Consider the following 20,490-nt stretch of genomic DNA (forward strand, 5'->3'; position numbering starts at 1 on the left):
AGAGAAACAAAAGAGCATTAGATTTAAGTGAAGGCTTCTTTCACATCCTCCCACACATCCCCATAGACCTGGGGTTTCATTCCTGGAATGGGAGAATGGGTAGTTGAAATATCCTTCCTGGGAAGCCTGAGTGGCTCAGTCAGTTAAGCTTCTGACTCTTGATTTCAGTTCAGCTTGTGATCTCACAGTTGAAACTGAGCCCCAAATCCAGCTCTGCACTGGGTGTGGAGCCTGCTTGAGATATTCTCTCTCTCTCTCTCTCTCTCTCTCTGTCAATCTCTCCCAAAAATCAACCAACCAACAACAACAAAAAAACATTTTGGGGGCGCCTAGTGGCTCAGTCAGTTAAGCGTCTGACTTCGGCTCAGGTCATTATCTCATTGTTCATGAGTTTGAGCCCCACATCAGGCTCTGTGCTGGCAGCTCAGAGCCTGGAGCCTGCTTCAGATTCTGTGTCTCCCTCTCTCTCTGCCCCTCTCCTGCTTGCACTCTGTCTCTCTCTCTCCAAAAATAAATAAACATTAAAAAAATTTTTTAAAAACACACATTTTTTCCCTTACCTACACTTTGAGTATGTAAGCGTAGGAGGGACTTTCTTCCTGCTTCCACCTGGACTCCTGGGACAAGGCAAACTTTCAGAATATATTCCACCAAAAGCAAGGGTGTAGTAGAGAAAAATGGCTATAGACAGAGGGAGAGAAGGTACATGCAGAGAAAAGGTCTGTGAGAGCAACACAGTCCCAGAGCCTACATGTGGTATGGAGGAAAACCAGAAGCACCCAACTGCCCCTCTGGGGCCTGCAGACTTGCTGAGAGGATCAAGGGATTCAAAGAGGCTTGACATAGAGTTGAGACACAGATAGCATTTGCATGAGCTTTTGTCTCCTTCTCCTAGTTTCTTCTCTTCTCCTTGGGCTACATAAGTGTCATCTGTGGACAAACAAATCCCCTAAAAAGTCAACAAAAAAGTAGCAAATAATAATTCTGCAGCCATTTTTGGATTCCCCTTCTAATGTGCAGGCACATGCACATGCATGCATGCACGTGCGCGCGCGCACACACACACACACTCCCACACATACACACACACACTGTGAGCTGTTGAAAAACATTTGTACAACCTGCCCACATTATCTTTATCATAAAATTAAAAAAAATAAATAAAGTAATCCCTAAATATATTCACACTTAGGAAACTACTGAACTTTCAAATATTGAAAAATAAAACCCTGAGTGGCAAGAGTAGGGAATGAACACAGCCAAGCTCATTACCAGCCTGCCTTTTTGCCTTTTTTTTTTTTTTTTACAGATACAATGAACTCAGAGGTCTCAGGAAGAGAATGAAAACTAGGAAAATTGAAAGTTACAACCTCGGGGCGCCTGGGTGGCGCAGTTGGTTAAGCGTCCGACTTCAGCCAGGTCACGATCTCGCAGTCCGTGAGTTCGAGCCCCGTGTCAGGCTCTGGGCTGATGGCTCAGAGCCTGGAGCCTGTTTCCGATTCTGTGTCTCCCTCTCTCTCTGCCCCTCCCCCGTTCATGCTCTGTCTCTCTCTGTCCCAAAAATAAATAAACGTTGAAAAAAAAAATTTAAAAAAAAAAAAAAGAAAGTTACAACCTCAAGCAGTTTCCATCAAACCACTTTCTTCCCAATTTGTTATATACACCCAGCCTACCCCTTCAATGGAGGAGAAAATCTGTTTTTTCATCAGATACAGTGGGAAACCATAGCAAAGCAAGGAAGTCTACTTCCAAGAGGAAAAACTGCAAATTGCCTGATTTGGTGAATAGTCAGGCACTCAACAGACAATCTCAAATTGCACTCCTGTATCTTTATATTTAAACACAAAAATGCACCCTAAAACAAAAGTGTTCATAGTACAATCTTATCTAAAATGCCAACTTTTCCACTGACTCATTGCACTTCTGAAATCATAATTTGGGAACATTTGATTTAGATCATGTGACTTTCAAAGTAATTCATCACCAATTAGACTTTATTTGTACTTTTTCAGAAAGGTTTTCAATTTTTTAGAAATCCAGCTAACTTTTATATGTCCCATGAGTTGTAGTGTGAAAAAAGAAAAAAAAAGTCACCGTTAAAAATTTTTTAAGACATAAGTTCAATTTATGTAACTAATTTATGGTTTGCTTTCCATCTCTTATATTCTCTTCAAAATGGGATCACAGGTTGAGGACGAGTCTTGCCTATCTCTAGCAAAATTTCTTTATATTATTCCCATATTTTCTTAATTTAAATTAATATCACCATGTTTGACCTATATAGTACTAAGGCAAAAAGCTTTCCGGAAATCTGCAGTTATTTAAAATGGTATGACCATTTAACGTCACATGAAAATATCAGACATGAGTTATTTACATGTTCCTGCCTTTTCAACAAAGTAATATTTGGATTAGATGTGGGATATGTGACTTTTTTGGCTATGGACTGGTTTTTATTTTTTTCAATCAACAAATCTCAGCACCTTGCCTTTTGTTTATAAATGACTCTGAATAATCTAGGAAGGGAATTGCAAGTCTCAAAATATCAAGCAATGAATAATTTTCCATTCAACTCTCTTGCCTAGAGCTTCATAGTGGTAGCACAAAACCTAGTGGCAAAAGGATGTTCTTTAAATAAATAATTTCCATTACATTTTTTCAGATTATACAAGTATCACTTGCACTTAGGACAGCTGGAAAACGTTTTCAAAAAGAAGGCTATCAAAACAACCTATGATATACTACCTAGAAACAAAGAATTATCACCTATTTCCTTATTTCTTTTTTTACAAAAAGAAGGAAGTCAAAAATACTGAAAACCTTGAGAGGCCTGAGTGGCTCAGTTAGTTAAGTGTCTGACTCTTGATTTAAGCACAGGTCATGATCTTGTGGATCATGAGAATGAGCCCTGAGTGTGGCTGTGCACTGACATAGCAGAACCTGCTTAAGATTCTCTCTCTCCCTCTCTCTCTGCCCCTCCCCTACTCATGTACACATTCTCTCTCTCCACCCCTCAAAATAAACAAACATTAAAATAAATATTGAAAACCTCAATTAACTGTCTTGCTCAAAAGAATGGGTATAGTTGTAACGAGTTGGAAAATTTTCTCAAATACCATATGTATTGTTTTTGAAATCAGGAAAAAAAAATAAAATACAGTAATCTGTTTTCTAGCTCAATAATTAATAAACAAAGCATAATTAATGACTCAGGAACTCTTAGTACTCCTAGTCATCAGGGTAAAGTCAATTTTATAGTAAGGATGAAGTTACAGAAGGGATAAGAATATCCCCTTCTTAGGGATACAGAAGCTTGAAAATTCAAATGTTTATACAGGGACCAAGCAGATAATATAAATAAGCAACTACAAAAATCCTGTCAAGGAGGCGCCTGGGTGGCTCAGTCAGTGAGGCATCTGAGTTTGGCTCAGATCATGATCTCGGGTTTGTGAGTTTGAGTTCCACAGCAGGTTTTGCGCTGACAGCTCAGAGCCTGGAGCTTGGTTCAGATTCTGTGTCTCCCTCTCTCTCTATCCCTACCCAGCTCATGCTCTGTCTTTCCCTCCTTCAAAAATAAACAAATATTTTTTTAAAATCCCATCAGGACAGCAATTGGTAGACACTCCCTAGTGTTATTAAATTCTCCTTTTTGTTGATTTTGTTGTTTCTTCAAAAGAAACCAGATATTTGTGTGCCTATGTGACATCTCCCAATTTAAAATTTTTCAGTTAAGCAAACATTTTTAAAATAAGTCGGCCAATCTGAATGACTATAAGCCTAACTTGGCCTATCAATTACCAGTGTGCAGCCCTGCTTATCAAAGACTGAGTCGAATCTGAGTTAACTCTAGACCATATTCTTGATTTACGAAACACTACTGGAAAAAAAGTAAGCTTCCATACAATATTGAAAGGGACTTTCAGAAGGCAGATGAATAACACACCACCCGTCAAAGATGTCCATACCCTAATCCTCACAACCTGTGAATATGTTACCTTGCACAACGAAAGGGACTTTGCAGCTATGATTAAGGTTAAGGACCCTGAGAGGGGGGGATTATCCTGGATCATCAATCTGGTGGGCTCAACCTAATCAGACCAGTTCTTTAAAATACATGAGTAAGGCAGAAGAGTAGATCAGAAAGATATGATATGAGGACTTGATCTGCCATTGCTGACTCTGAAGATGGAAGAAAGGAGTCATAAGCCAAGGAACACAGTGGCCTCTAGAAAGGCAAGGTAACAGATTCTTCCCTGGAGCCTACAGGAGAAAAAACAAGAACAAAAAACTAGTAACATCCCTGCTGACAGCTTGATTTTAGCCCAGTGAGATTCATATTGGGCTCCTGACCTACAAAAACTGTGAGGTAATACATTCATATTGTTTAAGCCACTAAGTTTTTGATCATTTATTATGGCAGCAAAAGGAAACTAATATAGTGATCCTAGTTTGACATTTTACAGATTGGAACACTAGGGTCCACAGACAAAGCCAGGAGAAAAATACGTTTCAACATTCCCGGGCCAGTGATATTCCCACTTTACCAGCCCATGTTGATTGCTTTTGTGTTTGCCTTTATGTGATTTTCTCATAAGGGAAGAGCTATTAACTTGCAAAAAATGGAGGAATGGATGGGGAGAGAGGAGGGAGGGAGGAAGGGAGGGAGGGAGAGAGGGAGGGAGAGAGGGAGGGAGAGACAGACAGAAGGAGCTGGGGAGAGGGAAAGAGAAACACTCTAAGTAGGACTTACTAGAGTAGTAACATTTGGTTTGGGATTCACAGCTAGATAAGAGGACAAATAAGTAGAGGGAAGAAAGAGATGTATTAAGATTAAAAATGCAAAGCTGCTACAATATATAATCAGTCTACCTTTTTATTATTACTTAAAATGCCTGCCTCTAATCCTTAGCTGTCTAACCAGTTTGGAATTTGCAGAAATTTAAACAGGCTAGGCATGGATTGCATGTCCTGCTGTCTGTGAAGGATTTGTAAGGATCTGTTAGCCCAGGATTATGCACATTTTCTGTTGGCTTAGGTGTCAACCATCTGCAATATAACTAAAGCTGTGATATGCCTGCCGAGATCATGATTGCAATCACAGCTCAACAGCAAGAGCAATGCCAGAGTCAGCAGCGTGAAGGACATCAGAGCTCAAGCTTGCTTGGAAAATCTGTCCACTTTCACGTCTGTTCCCCCTTCCAGTGTGTAGTAGAAGAACCACCTTGGTGCCACATATACACTTCTCCCAAAGGCCCCACAATTAGTGTCTGTGCTGCTGGCACCTGAGCACTAATACAGAGAGACAGGTGGAAAGGACAGGAGATGCTTCTGCTCTTTTGGTCCTAAAAGTACACAATAAGTCCACAAATAAGGCTGTCCTTGATGTTCATTTTAGGCAGATTCGATCAGGAAAAATATTCGGGATAAGAACAAAAGGGAGAAAACCACGCATATGACATGATCTGCACCTCTTTTTCTCAAAATGGCCGAAACTGACCACATCTCCAATCCTCTCTCTATACACTCAGAGCTGTTGTAACCAAAAGCATGTCTGTGCCTTGTCTCATCCCAGGCATACAGTTGAAAGGTGGGGTGGCTGCCCACCTTTTCTAAAAGCTGACCTCAAGGGTACCTAGAAATGCCCCTTCCTTGGCCAGGTAGGCTGAAGCACACTGCTCAGCAGAACCCCCAGAGCATGAAGGAGAGAGCTGAGCCCAATCCAAACCCATTCTTCAAAGTTCATTAAAAATGCCATCTCTAACATTATGACTTCCCAAACCTTTTCAGTTCCCATGAACAGGCTTCTTCCTTTGAGTTTGAACCCTAACACCTAGAGTATTTCTTTAATTGCATTCATCAGTAACAGAAACACAGTTCAAAATAGCCAAAGGAAATTATCTATCTATCCTTACCTATCTATCTATCCTTATTATCTATCTATTCTTATTATCTATTCTTATCTATCTACTCTTACCTATCCATTCTTATCTATCTATTTTTATCTATCTATTCTTATCTATCTATTCTTTATCTATCTATCTATCTATCTATCTGGGCAGACATAACTAAAAGAAAATCCAGAGTATAATGCCAATTTCTAGCATGGCTGGTACTTAGTCAAGATCATTGGTAATCTCTCTCTGGCTCTTGGTTCTGTTTTTTCTGCCAGTTGGCTTCATTCTTACCTAAGTGATAGCAAAATGGCTACCAGCAGCATTAGGCTTATATTCTATTTTCTCAGCAACCCCAGTAGAAATGCTTCTTTTCTAAAAGTTCTAGCAAAAGTCACAGAATTGAATCTGTGGTTCTGAATGGCTGACCCGGCATGAACACCTGCCCATCTCTAAGCCAAACATAATAGGCAGGATAATGCAACTGTTGAGTTGGCTAGTCAGGATCCTTCAAGATGTAGCGTAAGTCAGTTCTATACTAACTCCATGGCCCAAGAGTAGTTTGTTTCTCCAGGGAAAATCAGAGTGCTACATAAGGAAAAAAAACAAAAAAAAAAAACAAAAAAACAAAAAAAACAATGAATGCCAGGCTGGCAAAACCACACAAGTCCAACTTTGCCCTAATTCCTGGCGAGAGTGATAGCAGTAGTTCTATGAGAGGAAAGGACTCATGGGTATGTTTTTCTCTCTGTTTCTAAACTTTCCATAATGTTATTATATTGTCTTTATCATTTAATTGAAGGTGGAAGGCATGGAATAAAAGGAAAGAAAGGCATTGCTAAGTTTTAAATAAATGTAGATATGATAATATAAAGGTCAAGGCTTTCCTTCAGAATAGAAGAATCTCCAATTTGTAATAGATATTATCCTTTTCAAAGTGTCTCCTTGTATATTATCTCATTTGATCAGGTTTAAATGATTAAATAAGACAAATAGCATCATGAACTTATTTTCCAAATGATTTCTGTTTCACCAAAATGTGTTTCTCTGAAAACAAGAGCATGACTCTGAGACCCTTGGATAGCTCAGTCAGTTAAGCCTCTAACTCTGAGCCTATAACTTTGGCTCAGGTCATGATCCCAGGGTCATGGGATCGAGCTCTACACTGGGCTCCAGCTGAGCATGGAGCCTGCTTACAATTTTTTATATCTCTCCCTCTGCCCCTCTCCTGCTCACACATTCTCTCTCTCTCTCTCTTTAATAATAATAATAATAATAATAGTAATAATAATAATTTAAAAATTAAAAAAAAAACACATGACTCCAAAATAATTCAAGGAAAAGGTCTGTGATGTTTTTTAAAGAAAAAAATAATTCAACTGGTTCTAAACTCTGTGGGAAGAGATCTCGATTCCCCAGACTAAGACCCTCCTGGCTCCTGCTCCAACATATCTCTTTAGTTTTGTCTCCTAGTACACACAACCATGTACCCGACACTCATTAATAATGGTCTGTTTCTACTCCAGCAACCCATCAAGCATTCTTAAGACTCCTGTCTTTTTCCACTCAGTTCACTGACTAGGAAATGCCCCCAGCCTCCTCTTGGCCTATAAAGTCTTTTCATCTTTAAAGCCCTACATAAATACCACATTTTCTAGGGAGCACTCCCTGATCCCCTTTTAAGTACTCTGAGCTCTCAAAGGACACTATGAATACTCCTCTGTGATCTTCATTTCAGTCTGCTTTATATTACAGTAAGCACTATAAGTAGGCAAGGCTGTGTCATTTTCTACAGTGTCACTTTACCATACTGAAGATTGCAAATGAACTGCTTATTTTATTTTACTTTATTTTGTTTATTATATCACTGCATGATAGGAGACCAAAAGAAAAGAATAGAGAGTTGTTCCTCCAAAATCTCCAGAGAGGAAAAATATATAGCAAATCTTTAGTATTATGTATATAACATTTTCTAGGTAAGTCTAACATTTTATTGCCTTCTCCTAGTGGCAAAATACAAGAAGAAAAGAGTTATGAACTCCACTAAATAGGGGGGAAATTGTCTAAAAATGAAAGGGAGCTCTCCTCACTACGATCAGACTTCAGCAATCATCTGAAAGAGAGGCGAGTTAAAAATAAAACTCTCACCCAAAAGGCAGCCAGGATACAACCCAGTTGCTTACGCTGAGCCAGCATCTTTCCAGAGCCACTTCCCAGGTGGTTAAATACAGCCATGCAGTCCTCTGGGCCAGAGCCTGAGCTAATTAGGGAGTCTCTGGAAAGGAATACAAGGACTTTTAATAAAAGAGCCACCACAAGCCACTGCATTGGTGTTATACCTCTTCAAAATGCCAGTCCCTTTCTTACCATCAAGCATCACCACACTAACAAACACAGGAAAGGGGAGTTTGGGATGACAATAATTCTCTGAGTCATAAATGTTTCTGTGATCTACAGCATCAGAATCCTTTTTTATGGAAAAACAGCAGGGAAAGGCACACACTTTACTTTTCTATAGATATGACTTCTAAACGTCTAACTTGGCTGTCTTTGACTCTTTAAAGTGCTTTTTTTTTTTAGAGAAATAACATCCCATTTAGGTTTTCCATAAAGCTTATTAGTTTAAATGATAAAACAGATAGTATTATAAAGTACATCATTGGAAAGTAGGCTCATTGTAAATGTCAGGGAAAGACAGCCCTGACTCTCTCAGAGTATAAAAGTGATGCTTAACCAATATCAGATGTCATTACAGGAGCAATTTCTAACAAATCTGAATCCAGCTCTCATCAGTTAACATATAGGACAAAACTGTGCCCTCTGTATATGGTAAGAACAGGGAGAGCCATGGTTGTGTTAATATTTTTGTTATTTTTGAATTATTGCTTGTGTTTTCAGAGAATCTCAAGGTTGATTACCATAAAGATCATCTTGTCAAACCTTGAATCCAAACACCATAAAACTCGTGGAACACACTACTCTTCTTTAAAATTCCTTTAGTCATTTATAAGTGACTTCAAGTGTGGTTTGTCTACTTTTCTTTTGGCAATAATGATTATGATTCCTCATAATAAATAATACTCTATAGCTTACAATACACTTTTTCACAAATAATACTATCTAAATTCTCACAGCAGTATCTCTGTTAATTGCCCCCAAGCTTACCTAACTAGCCCCCGCAAATAATAAGACAGATATTCTGTATCTTCCCAATTTATTTTTAAATACTAAAATATGATTTTTTAAAGAAGCAAAGAACTATAGAATCACATTTCAGAAATGTGAGGGCTTAATTAGTTCATTTTTAGCAATACACATTTACCAAAGTATATAAACCAATGCATTGGAACTATGGCATTCCAAATTTCCAAACCTTAAATGCAGAAATATAATTTTAATTTAGTTTACTCATAAATTATAATTAAAGGATTTTTAGTAAATATATGCAAATATAAGGCAATTTCAACAAAAGTGCCATGTTTCAAATTATTTGGTATATGCACAAGATAGGGCAGCACTAACAGGAAAGAGAGCCTTAATAAAGTCCATAAAGGAAAGGAAGAATGAATGGGTAGTCATCCTGATAATCAAAAATTCAAGTTTCCCAAAGCCCAGCAGTCATGGCCAAACACAAAACAGGTAAATTCCTTATGTGGAATAATGTTGGAAGTCATGAAGAAGCTAACAAACACTCCATGAGATCCTTCCATTTGACTAATTAATTTGACTAATTAATTCCACCAGAGATGCATCCCTTCTGTTTGAGGATTTGGCCCTGTTAGATTTCCATTCTTTGCATGATGTAGTAGGAAATGCAGAGTGTATAATACAAGCTGCTCTTGGTTATCTATACTCCGTGTAACTGGCAATCTCAAAGAGGGAAATTTTGAAGGTAAAGAGTTGATAATTATATAATGAGTGAGTGTTATGTGCTAAGCATTTTAGAGCTACCATCTCATTTAATCCTCACATCAATGCTATGAGTTAGGTATTCTTAACCACATTTCATATATAAGGAAACAGAGGCTCAGATAAGTTAGATGATTTACCCAAGGCTCAGGGGGAACAAATGAGAACCTATGGTCAGAGCTGGACCATTAGGAAAGATAAAGAGATGCTAAACTGATACTAAGTCAATGGCTTTGGGTTCCTTAAAAAGAAACCTCAGTACCAAAAGCACTGTTGAAGCATGACTGACTCTTCAGGTGATTAAGTGGCCTCCGTCTGAATCTAGAAGAAAACAAACAGGAAGACCAACAGAGAAATTATCTTTCTCTTCTCTTTTCTTTCCTCTCCCATCCCTCACCTTACTCCCTTCCTCCTCCCCCACACACTCTCTCACACACACACACCACTTAAATTCAAAGCACACTGATAAAGAGATAGAAAACTTAAATCACCTAATAAGCAATGCATGTATAATTACACCTCCTAATTCTTTAGGATTCTGCCACAACAAGGGTACATATTTACAGAGACAAAAGGAATTGAGTGTAAGGGGAATTTTAATTTGTGGCAAGAAGGTCATCAAAAAATAAATGGCACTGAACTTTGCCTCAGATTTGAACAAAGGACAACCAGCATGTGGGATACTCCCTAAATATAACTGGAATTAAAACTTAATCGGGTCTGGTAGCAGAGTACTTCCTGGTTTTGCCAAGCAAAGATGTTAGATAATTTAATATTGATATTAACAAAGATAAAAGGAGTAGTTATTTGATTTTCATCATGTTAAGAACTTCCCTAGAGGGTTTTATATTCTTAAACTGTAGCATTTCACCCAGAAGAGTTTTGGACACCACAAAATAAAACAAGGTCATGAAAGATGGAAATTGGTCAACTAGATCTGACTTAGAAATAGAAAATGATTTTAAATATGAACAGTCACACGCATCAAAAACAGTAGTATTAAGAATGACTTGGGGCGCCTGGGTGGCACAGTCGGTTAAGCGTCCGACTTCAGCCAGGTCACGATCTCGCGGTCCGGGAGTTCGAGCCCCGCGTCAGGCTCTGGGCTGATGGCTCAGAGCCTGGAGCCTGTTTCCCATTCTGTGTCTCCCTCTCTCTCTGCCCCTCCCCCGTTCATGCTCTGTCTCTCTCTGTCCCAAAAATAAATAAACGTTGAAAAAAAAAAAGAATGACTGGAAATGCAGAGGAAAACAAATCCTGGAATATGCCAACTCAGTAACTGAAAAGACCATTGTTAGCCTGATTTGCCAATGCTAATACCTATTACCAATCACATTCATGAGTTATCTGTAGTGTTTTTTTTTAATGAATTAAAATTTTTAGCTCCATGAAACAATGGAAATAACCAAAGTCCTGTAATACAAAAAGGAGAGCAAGGTTTAACTTAAAAAAAAAAAACAAAACATTTGACCAAATTTTAGGCCTTGTTCTTCCTGGTGTTTATGAACCAAGCATTCCAAGTCTTCTGAGTCATGTATTCTTACCTATAAAATTAGGAGGTTGAACTAGATAAACTTGGGAGTCTAACATTCTCTGATATTGTAAGTCTTTTTTTTTATTGCTTATTTATTTTTAAGAGAGAGAGACAGAAACAGAGTGTGAGCAAGGGAGGAGCAAAGAGAGAGGGAGACAGAATTCGAAGCAGGCTCCAGGCTCTGAGCTGTCAGCACACAGCCTGGCACAGGGCTTGAACTCATGAACCATGAGATCATGACCTGAGCCGAAGTTGGAAGCCCAGCCGACTGAGCCGCCCAGGTGCCCATTAAGTCTTCTTGATTAACTTTTAAAAATCCACTTTATTCAAATGTTTCTATACTATCAATGGAAATACTAATTAGTTAAAAATTAAAAGCATAGCCTATGCTGACAAGTGTCCTTAAAAAAGGAATTCCTTGGAATTCTGCTGTTTTTTAGAGTATACTAAATGAAGTTTATTCCTACATATTCTGCAGATCTCTGGATGATATAGGAACATCCAACAAAAATAATTATTTTGGAGAACAAAGTGCTGGAAATTTCAGAAATAATTAAATTCTCCTTTTTCTTACCACATGTTTGCTAGTTTAACTAGCATCTCACTGCCCTCTCTTGGTAGATTAAAATAACAGAAGCTGATTTCTTTGCAGGGATTGGAATCTGGCATCAAGCTTCAAGAAAATAGTCTGATTATTGCCAGTAGGGGGATCTACTTAATAAGACAAGTGTCAATGTAATCTGTAATATTTAAAAAGTAAGAATTTGTTAGTTTCAAGGCTAGCCTCTTCCAAGAACCAAATTAGAGAAAGAGTAACATGCAGAAAGTTTAGTAGGGACTCAATACTTGTGGAGAAAAGAAGGAGGAAGGCAGAAGCTGGGCTGTAATGCAGTTTCAACAAGGGCTGAAAATGACCCCAAAGTTCTGAAGCTAGAGGGCCTTTGGAGCTGACCTGAGTTGGGGCAAGAAGACCCAAGGCTCATGTACTTCATAAGCCACATTTCAACCACTTATGGGATACTGACTTACCTTGGAAGCAGCTCTGACCATGGGCAAGGTGACTCTTTAGCCAGGGACAATTTCTGGGGAGGGCTGACACCTGAGGACTGTCAATTAGCACTTCTGGAAGCTGGAGCAATAGAAGACCCTTCAGTCCTGAAGGAGAATCAGAGGTGTCACATCATAGTGTCTGCTATATACTGTCATTAATAACTCTCTGTTTCTTAATAAACACCATACAACTAATCTTACAATAATTACAAAAATAAAAGGTAATGAATACAGGAAATGGTAATAGCCACTTTGGAAAGTAAACTGGTACTTCCTTTTAAAAGTAAATATAGGGGTGGGCCACCTGGGTGGTTCAGTTGGTTGAACATCCCACTCTTGATTTCGGCTCAGGTCATGATCTCACATTTCATGAGACTGAGCCCTTTGTTAGGCTCTGCGCTGAGAGCACAGAACCTGCTTGGGATTCTCTCTCCCTCTCTCTCTGCCCCTCCCCAATGCATGTGTGTGCTCTCTCAATAAATAAACAAATACTTAAAAATGTTTTAAAAAATAAATATAAATTTACCATGTGACTCAGTAATTCCACTCCTAGGTCAAAGAGAAATGAAAATATATGTCCACACAAAGATTTATACAGAAAAAGCTCATAACAGCATTATTCCTCATAGAAAAAAATAAAACAACAATTCAGTGCTAAATGGATAAACATAATGTGTTATATGCAAAAAATGGAATAATACTCAGCAATAAAAAGGAACAAAGTACTGATACATATATGCTACAACATGGATGAACCTCAAAAACATTATGCTAAGTGAAAGTAGACAAAAGCAAAATACTACATATTTCTGATTCCCTTTAAATGAAATGTCTAGAAAAGGCAAATCTATAGTGAGAAAATAGAACAAGGACTACCTCAAGTTGGAGATGGAAACGTGAAATGACTGAAAATGGGCATAAGCAGTATTTTGGAAGCAATGGAAATGTTCTAAAGTTGGACTGTGGTGGTGACAATACTATGTGAATTCACTAAAAATCTTTGAAATGTAAAATTAAAGAGTATATTTTATAGCAAGTAGATTATACTCAAGGAAGTGGAAAGAAGAAAGGCAGACAGGCAGGCAGGAAGGGAGGCATCATTCATCAAACACTAGGTGGTGTGACCTGATAAATGGGGTTTTTTCTCCAAACTTAAGACCATAGGGTTAAAATAACAGCCTAGTTTACATCTCAGAATATGTCATATCAGCAAGACCTTGAACATTAATGTTAGTGAATATTTGAATTCATTTTGGGTAAGGATCAGCATAGTCTAGGGCTCATAAATAGTGTGACAGATACTTCCCTAAGGCAGCTATAGAAGACTAGCCTATAGATCATATTTAAAAAAAAAAAAAAAAAAAAAACAAAAAGAAAAAGAAAAAAACACAGAGGCGCCTGGGTGACTCAGTTGGTTGGGCGTCCGACTTCGGCTCAGGTCATGATCTCATGGTTGGTGGGTTCAAGCCCCGTGTTGGGCTCTGTGCTGACAGCTTGGAGCCTGGATGGAGGAGTCTGCTTCAGATTCTGTGTCTCCCTCTCTCCCTCTGCCCCTCCCGCTCATGCTCTGTCTCTTTCTGTCTGTCTCTCTCTCAAAAATAAATAAACTTAAAAAAAAAAAAAGTAACAAACAACTCTGATACATACCAATGTACCTCTAAAATTTCCAACTTCACCCAGACTGACAAAGAGGATGGCTCTTCCTCACTTCTACATATAAGTGTGTGTATGTATATATGTGTGTGGGGGGGTATATATATATATAATTCATAATAATTATAATTAAGTATAATCATTATAACATTAAAATTATTACTTAACAGTATTATTATTTAATAATTATTAATCTTCAATATTATTTCTTAATAATATATATTTACACATAAGTATGTACACTTAATATATATAAGTACACTTAATATATATAATATATATTTATATATAAGTGTACATATATACTTAATAGTACTATGTTTGACTTATTTCTTCCTTCATGATCAACCTTGATGTTCACTGTAATTTTATTTCATTAAGATACAGAATTCAGGGGCGCCTGGGTGGCTCAGTCGGTTAAGCGGCCGACCTCGGCCCAGGTCATGATCTCACGGTCCGTGAGTTCGAGCCCCGCATCGGGCTCTGTGCTGACAGCTCAGAGCCTGGAGCCTGTTTCAGATTCTGTGTCTCCCTCTCTCTGGCCCTCCCCCGTTCATGCTTTGTCTCTCTCTGTCTCAAAAATAAATAAACGTTAAAAAAAAATTAAAAAAAAAAAGATACAGAATTCATATGGGGTTAGCCAGGAGTGAGAATTTTAAGAAATAAGAAAAAAGAATCTAGCCTCAACTGAGAACATACTATATTTAACACTCTCCTAGGCATTCTTCATATATCATTTATTTTAACTACATTGTGATGGGAATAATTATTTTTATTTACTGAATGAGAAAGCTGAGGCTCAGAGGATTAAGCAACTCACCCAAGGTAACCCAACATGGCAAATAAAACAACTATGGATAACACTATATAAACCTGACAACACACAAATATCACACTCTTTTGTAGTTGTCTTTTTGGAGTTATACAGTGAAACCCTGCCCCTATGAATAGGGATGGCAGTTCCCTTGGCGGGGTGGGGGGGTGGGGGGGGGGACAAAAACTGAATACCCTACTGTAAAATATCCTGGGAAGCTGCAAAGAAGTCTTTCCTGTGCTTGGAATCAATCTCTGAAAAATTAAATTAAAAAAAAAAAAGCTTCTGTGTGGTCAATTTGCCTAGGACACCAAAGTTCAGAAGATCTTGGGACATGAGCTGTCCCTGGTCACACAGAGACAGGACAGCAGTTACACAGGAAGCTGGCCTGGAGTCTCAGGTGGATTCTCTAGAAGCAGATGCCAAGATGGTGTTTGGGGTGTGAGGCGTTTCTTAGGGAACTCTGCCAGTGAAAGGAAGGATGAGGAGGCAGGACTGAAAAGAGGAACAAGTTCAAATGTGATGCAGGCCCAATAAACCCCTGATCAACCTGTTGGGAATATCTGCAGGAGGCATCACACTTGTCCTGTACTGCATCTGTGTCTACCGAACCTGGGAAGAGACCTTAGAGTGGGTTTGGCTTTATGAGTCTTTGAAAATTATTCTCTGCACTGCATATTCATTTCATTAGAGTCTAGTCTGTGATGTAAGCATTTGGAAAAAGAGCCTGTGACCATGCTAGCATAATAGACGCAGCAGAAGTATCACCATGAGAATGACTTCAGCTGCAAATACAGATTGTTTCAATGTGTTGAAACAATATATTGTTTCCTATACAAGGCAGTTCAGAAGTAGAACGATTCCAGAATTTGTACCATCAGGGTTCCAGCTCCACATCCCTGTGATTATCATGCTTTTCCTCTCATCTGTGTTGGCTTTATCCTTAGGCTGGTGGTAAAATAAAAGATAGTTCCAAATAAAACATACAACAGTATAATGTCAAGAAGCAGAAGAAGGATGGTCTTTTCTGGTATATCCTCCACAAAAACAACACCAAAAAACTCTTCCCAGTACCTGCCACTGCTACCCCAGCAGTCCTTCCCTCACACCTTACTGGCCAGAACAAACCATACTGCATCCCTAAACCAACCACTGACAAGTGATTCATTTAAAACCATTATGACCGGGGCACCTGGGTGGCTCAGTCGGGGAAGAATCCAACTTCAGCTCAGGTCATAATCTCATGGTTTGTGAGTTCCAGCCTCACATTGGGCTCTGTGCTGACAGCTCAGAGCCTGGAGCCTGCTTCGGATTCTGTGTCTCATTCTCTCTCTGCCCCTCCCCTACTCGTGCTCTGTCTCTCTCTGTCTCTCAAAAATAAATAAATGTAAAAAAGTAAATAAGTAAAAACATCATGACCAGGACACCTGGGTGGCTCTGTCAGTTGAATGTCTGACTCTTGATTTAGGCTCAGGTCATGGTCCCAGGATCGTGGGAGCAAACCCCACATCAGGCTCCACATTCAGCATGGAGACTGCTTGGGATTCTCTCTCCTCTCTGCCACTCCCCAACTCACATGCACTCATGCTCTCAAAATAAATAAATAAACTTAAAAAATAAAATAAAATCTTCATGACTGGCTCACTCTAATCAGGATCTACCTACTATACTATACATGAGGTCAGCTTCCCCTAAAGCACATAGCTCTGAGAGGAGGGGTGGATATTTGGACAAAATCAGAATTCTCTTAGGAAGAAGAGAAAAGCAAACTGTTGGTTGGGCATGCAACCAACACTATTCCCTGTATAAGAGCTCTATTGCTGAAATCAGCAAATGTCACCCAGCCAACTATGCCACAAGGGTCAGAAGTAGCAGAAGCAGCATCTTCAGAACAAGAAAGGAAAAAATCATATTGGCTAGTTTCAGCTCATCTCATAGTGTCCTAACAGAATGTGTACCCTGAAAACATCTCCCAGGAGGCTAATTTCCCCAATCACTTTCACCTTACTGTGGTTCTGGTTATCTAATACATGACAAGCAAAGTATGTGAACTCTGATCTGTCCGAGTTCATGGGTTCAAGCACGGGTGCTAATTTTTCTCAGATCCCAAGTCCCTTGGGGGAATTTAGAGACCAGACCAAACACCATTCTCTGACAAGAGATCTGAAAGGGTCTTATACAAGAGACAACAAGGATGCTTAAGCTTAACTGCTGCAGGAATGGGCAGAAAATACTCTTTACTGCATTTCCTAAAACTGAAGCCATATGACAGCACCCTGTGAATGTGTAAGTTAATTTAAATGAACAAATGGCCTGAAAAGATATTTTGTGACTCACCAAACAATAAATGTTTAACTGATCTCCCTTAATACTATTATTACATGAAAAAAATACATAACTATGTCTTTTACAATGAGAAATGAGAACTTTAGACCATAATTAAAAATCAGTAGAAACTTTCACCAATACTTTATTATAGAAATAGTCCCATTTGTTTTCATTATAAGAGGAAAATAAAAGAAATTCTGTCTGTGAAAATAGTTTATAACTCCAGTTCTGCCACTCACTGTTTGGAGGTCTCAAACTCTTGAGAGTCTCCTCATTTTTTCATTTGTAAAAAGCAGGTGATTTCTAGGTTCTTTCTAAGCCTCTCAATCTAGGACTGTAAGATATTGATTCCAAGAACCAATAATACTATGCTATACTATACATCTCATGTGGTTCTTGGAAACAAGGTATTTCTTTTTGTTTTCTTAGTTACCAAATATGGTTTCATAGGCCATTGGGTGGTAATGTATGTCTCTCATTAGTAGTTTTATTTTCTAGGATTAATTGCAATGCTGTACATTTTATTGTTAGCCATTGAATTAAACTGAATCATTGTGTAAACGTTAACAAAATAATTATAGAAATATTGATACAACAATAATCCTCCAGTGCTTTAAATGGGTTCATACTTTTAGCTTTCAAGACTTTCTAATAGAAAATAGGGAAGATGAAAGACAAAGAAAGATGAAGTAAAATATCACACAAATAATTTCAGAACTGCAAAACACCTTGGAGGTAATCTAATCCAGTGGCTGGAACACTTAGATATGTAATCTAGTGACATGCAGAACTGGATTAAAATAAAACTCTCCCCCACCAGCCATTCCCAGCCTCCCATCTCCAAAAGAGACTCACTAGTTTTAAATTAAAGCAAGGCTGGCCATCTGTATTTTTATCAAATTCCTTGAGTGATACTGAAGCACAGGCAGGTTTGGAAACCAATGATAGAAACCAACTGAATTATATAATAAATGAGAAAACTAAAAGTTCAAGTAGTTAAAGAACAAAAGCAAAACCAAATTACTCAGTTCTCCTTTACCAAAAGTCGAGGGTTCTTTCTATTACCTCATCAATATACATCTTAATTATGTAAAAACAGTATGCTCAACATTAAATTAAGAACTAGTTGTAATTATTCAGATCCAGGAAGAAAGACTACCCAAGGAAGAGCAAGAAAATGAGGATTAATTAGGGGAAAACAACTGCATGGAATGAGGTAAAGCACATAGAGTAATCCAGACCTAATAAGAAAGAGAGAACTGGAGAGCACCTGGGTGGCTCAGTTGGTTAAGAAAGAGGGAACTGGAGGGGAAAAAGTAGGGTACAGGAAAGGCAGGGATGCTATCCAGGTTAGTAAAGAAAAATAGCAGGGCAGAATCCTGAATTGAACTAAAAGTGAAGAGCACTTAAATTCTTTACCTCCAGAAAAGATGGACAGAGCTAACATAAATAAGAATGACTTCATATGTACTATTTTTGTGTTATACTTTCTGATTCAGCATAATAATCTGAGAAAGTATAGTTATATTGGAAAAAAAGACCTAAAAGCTGTGGTAGAGAATCTCCATTAAAAAACAGGCCAATACCTAGATCACTGGTGACAAAAGTAGAGCTTCCCCTGAGGGTCTATCATTTCCAGGCAATTAACTTTAAGCAGGGCCCATCCAAAGATTTAAGATACTGATGGGATGACTTAATCATCATCATCATCATCATCATCATCATCATCATCATCATCACCGTCATCAAGTATGTACTACATACCCACTATGCCAGGTGCTAGAGATTAAGGGACAAAAAAACTTTCTTCCTGTTTGGCCAGGAAGGTTGAAAAGCACAGAATCAGGCCTGAGACATCTGGAAGCGGTAGTACGCTGGTAATGTTGAAGAACCATGGGAAAGCCCTGATTAGTCCATTTGCATGCTGTAAATACTCCCATGACGGTCAGTTTCATGCTACCAGGATGATATCAACCAGCTAAAAAAATACCTATAAATTTAACAATAGATTCTTATGAGCTGAAATGAGCTAGCCTCAGTCCACCACTGTTTAAAGACCATAAAAACCAATGCTTCTATTCTCCTCATATCACATTCAGATAAAAAAACAAAGAGATAAAGTGACTTGTCAAAGGCCACATAACTAGGTTATGACAAAACTAAGAATAGAACCCACGTCCTTGCTTTTTCCATTATAACTCACCTCGTAAGTTCAAATATGGTATTTTATGGCATTTGAATTTAGTGATTGAAAAATCAGGTCCTGAAGTCTACATGCCTAGGCTCAAATCCCAGCTCCAACTGTGAATGAAGACTATGACCTTAGAAATTTAATGAGTTTGTCTGAGCCTTATTTTTTTATCTGTAAATTGAGGATGATTACACTACCTACATCTAACTAGATTGTAGTGAATATTAAATATGATAAAATGTGTAAATTGCTTGCCAAAGAGCCTGGCATACAATACAAATTCAGTATACATTGGCTATTATTATTATGGCATATTAATATCTGCTAGGCCAGCACTGATTCACAGACTGTTATGGTCCTTGACAGGATAACTATAGAATCTGACAGTAAGTGTTTAGCAATGTGTGGGGCACGTGGGTGGCTCAGTTGGTTGAGTGTCCGACTTCCACCCAGGTCATGATCTCGCAGTTCGGGAGTTCAAGCCCCGAGTGGGGCTCTGTGTTGACAGCTCAGAGCCTGGAGCCTGCTTCGGATTCTGTGTCTCCCTCTCTCTCTGTCCCTCCCTTGCTCACAGTCTGTCTCTCTCTCTCTCTCTCTCTCTCTCTCTCTCAGTCTCTCTCTCTCTCAAATAAATTAAAATGTTAAAAAAAAAAATTTAAAAAGAAACTTCTTTAGCAATTTGACATTGACACAATATCCAAGCATAAGACCATGAACTCATTTTGATAAACAGGGTATAAACAAGTATGGATGCTGTTGAACTCAAGCAGTGATCAGCATAGGGCCCAAAATGCATGCTAGTTAAGCACAAAAGATTGCTTAAACACATGATATTTTATGTTAGTTTATCACCTGTAACCCACAAGTCAATGAAAATCTGATAAAATATAGGTATTTGTTTATCTTAAAAATGTATTATTTTTACAATCATCGCGATTTTAGGTCAAGCTTATTTTCTAAATTAATACTTTAGTAAGCTAAATTAGGAAAATAATATTATTTTATTTTTAACTCTAATTTACATATATTGAGATAAGCCTCACTGAACTTCTGTCAAGAGTAGACACTCATTTTTCTGAATGCAGCAGTGCTAGTAAATCAAATGATAATGATGGAAGCT

General features: G+C 38.3%; 1 pseudogene; it reads right to left on the reverse strand.

Annotated features, from left to right (window-relative positions):
• LOC124523359 (actin, cytoplasmic 2-like) overlaps positions 1-19,134 on the reverse strand; it is a 32,235-nt pseudogene extending 13,101 nt beyond the window's left edge.
• Positions 19,135-20,490: the final 1,356 nt, after the last annotated feature.

The sequence above is a fragment of the Lynx rufus genome, unplaced genomic scaffold (genome assembly GCF_022079265.1).
Source record: "Lynx rufus isolate CCGP_SWC_20201006 ecotype Redwood Valley unplaced genomic scaffold, mLynRuf1.p SCAF_4, whole genome shotgun sequence".
In the NCBI taxonomy this organism is placed as follows: domain Eukaryota; kingdom Metazoa; phylum Chordata; class Mammalia; order Carnivora; family Felidae; genus Lynx; species Lynx rufus.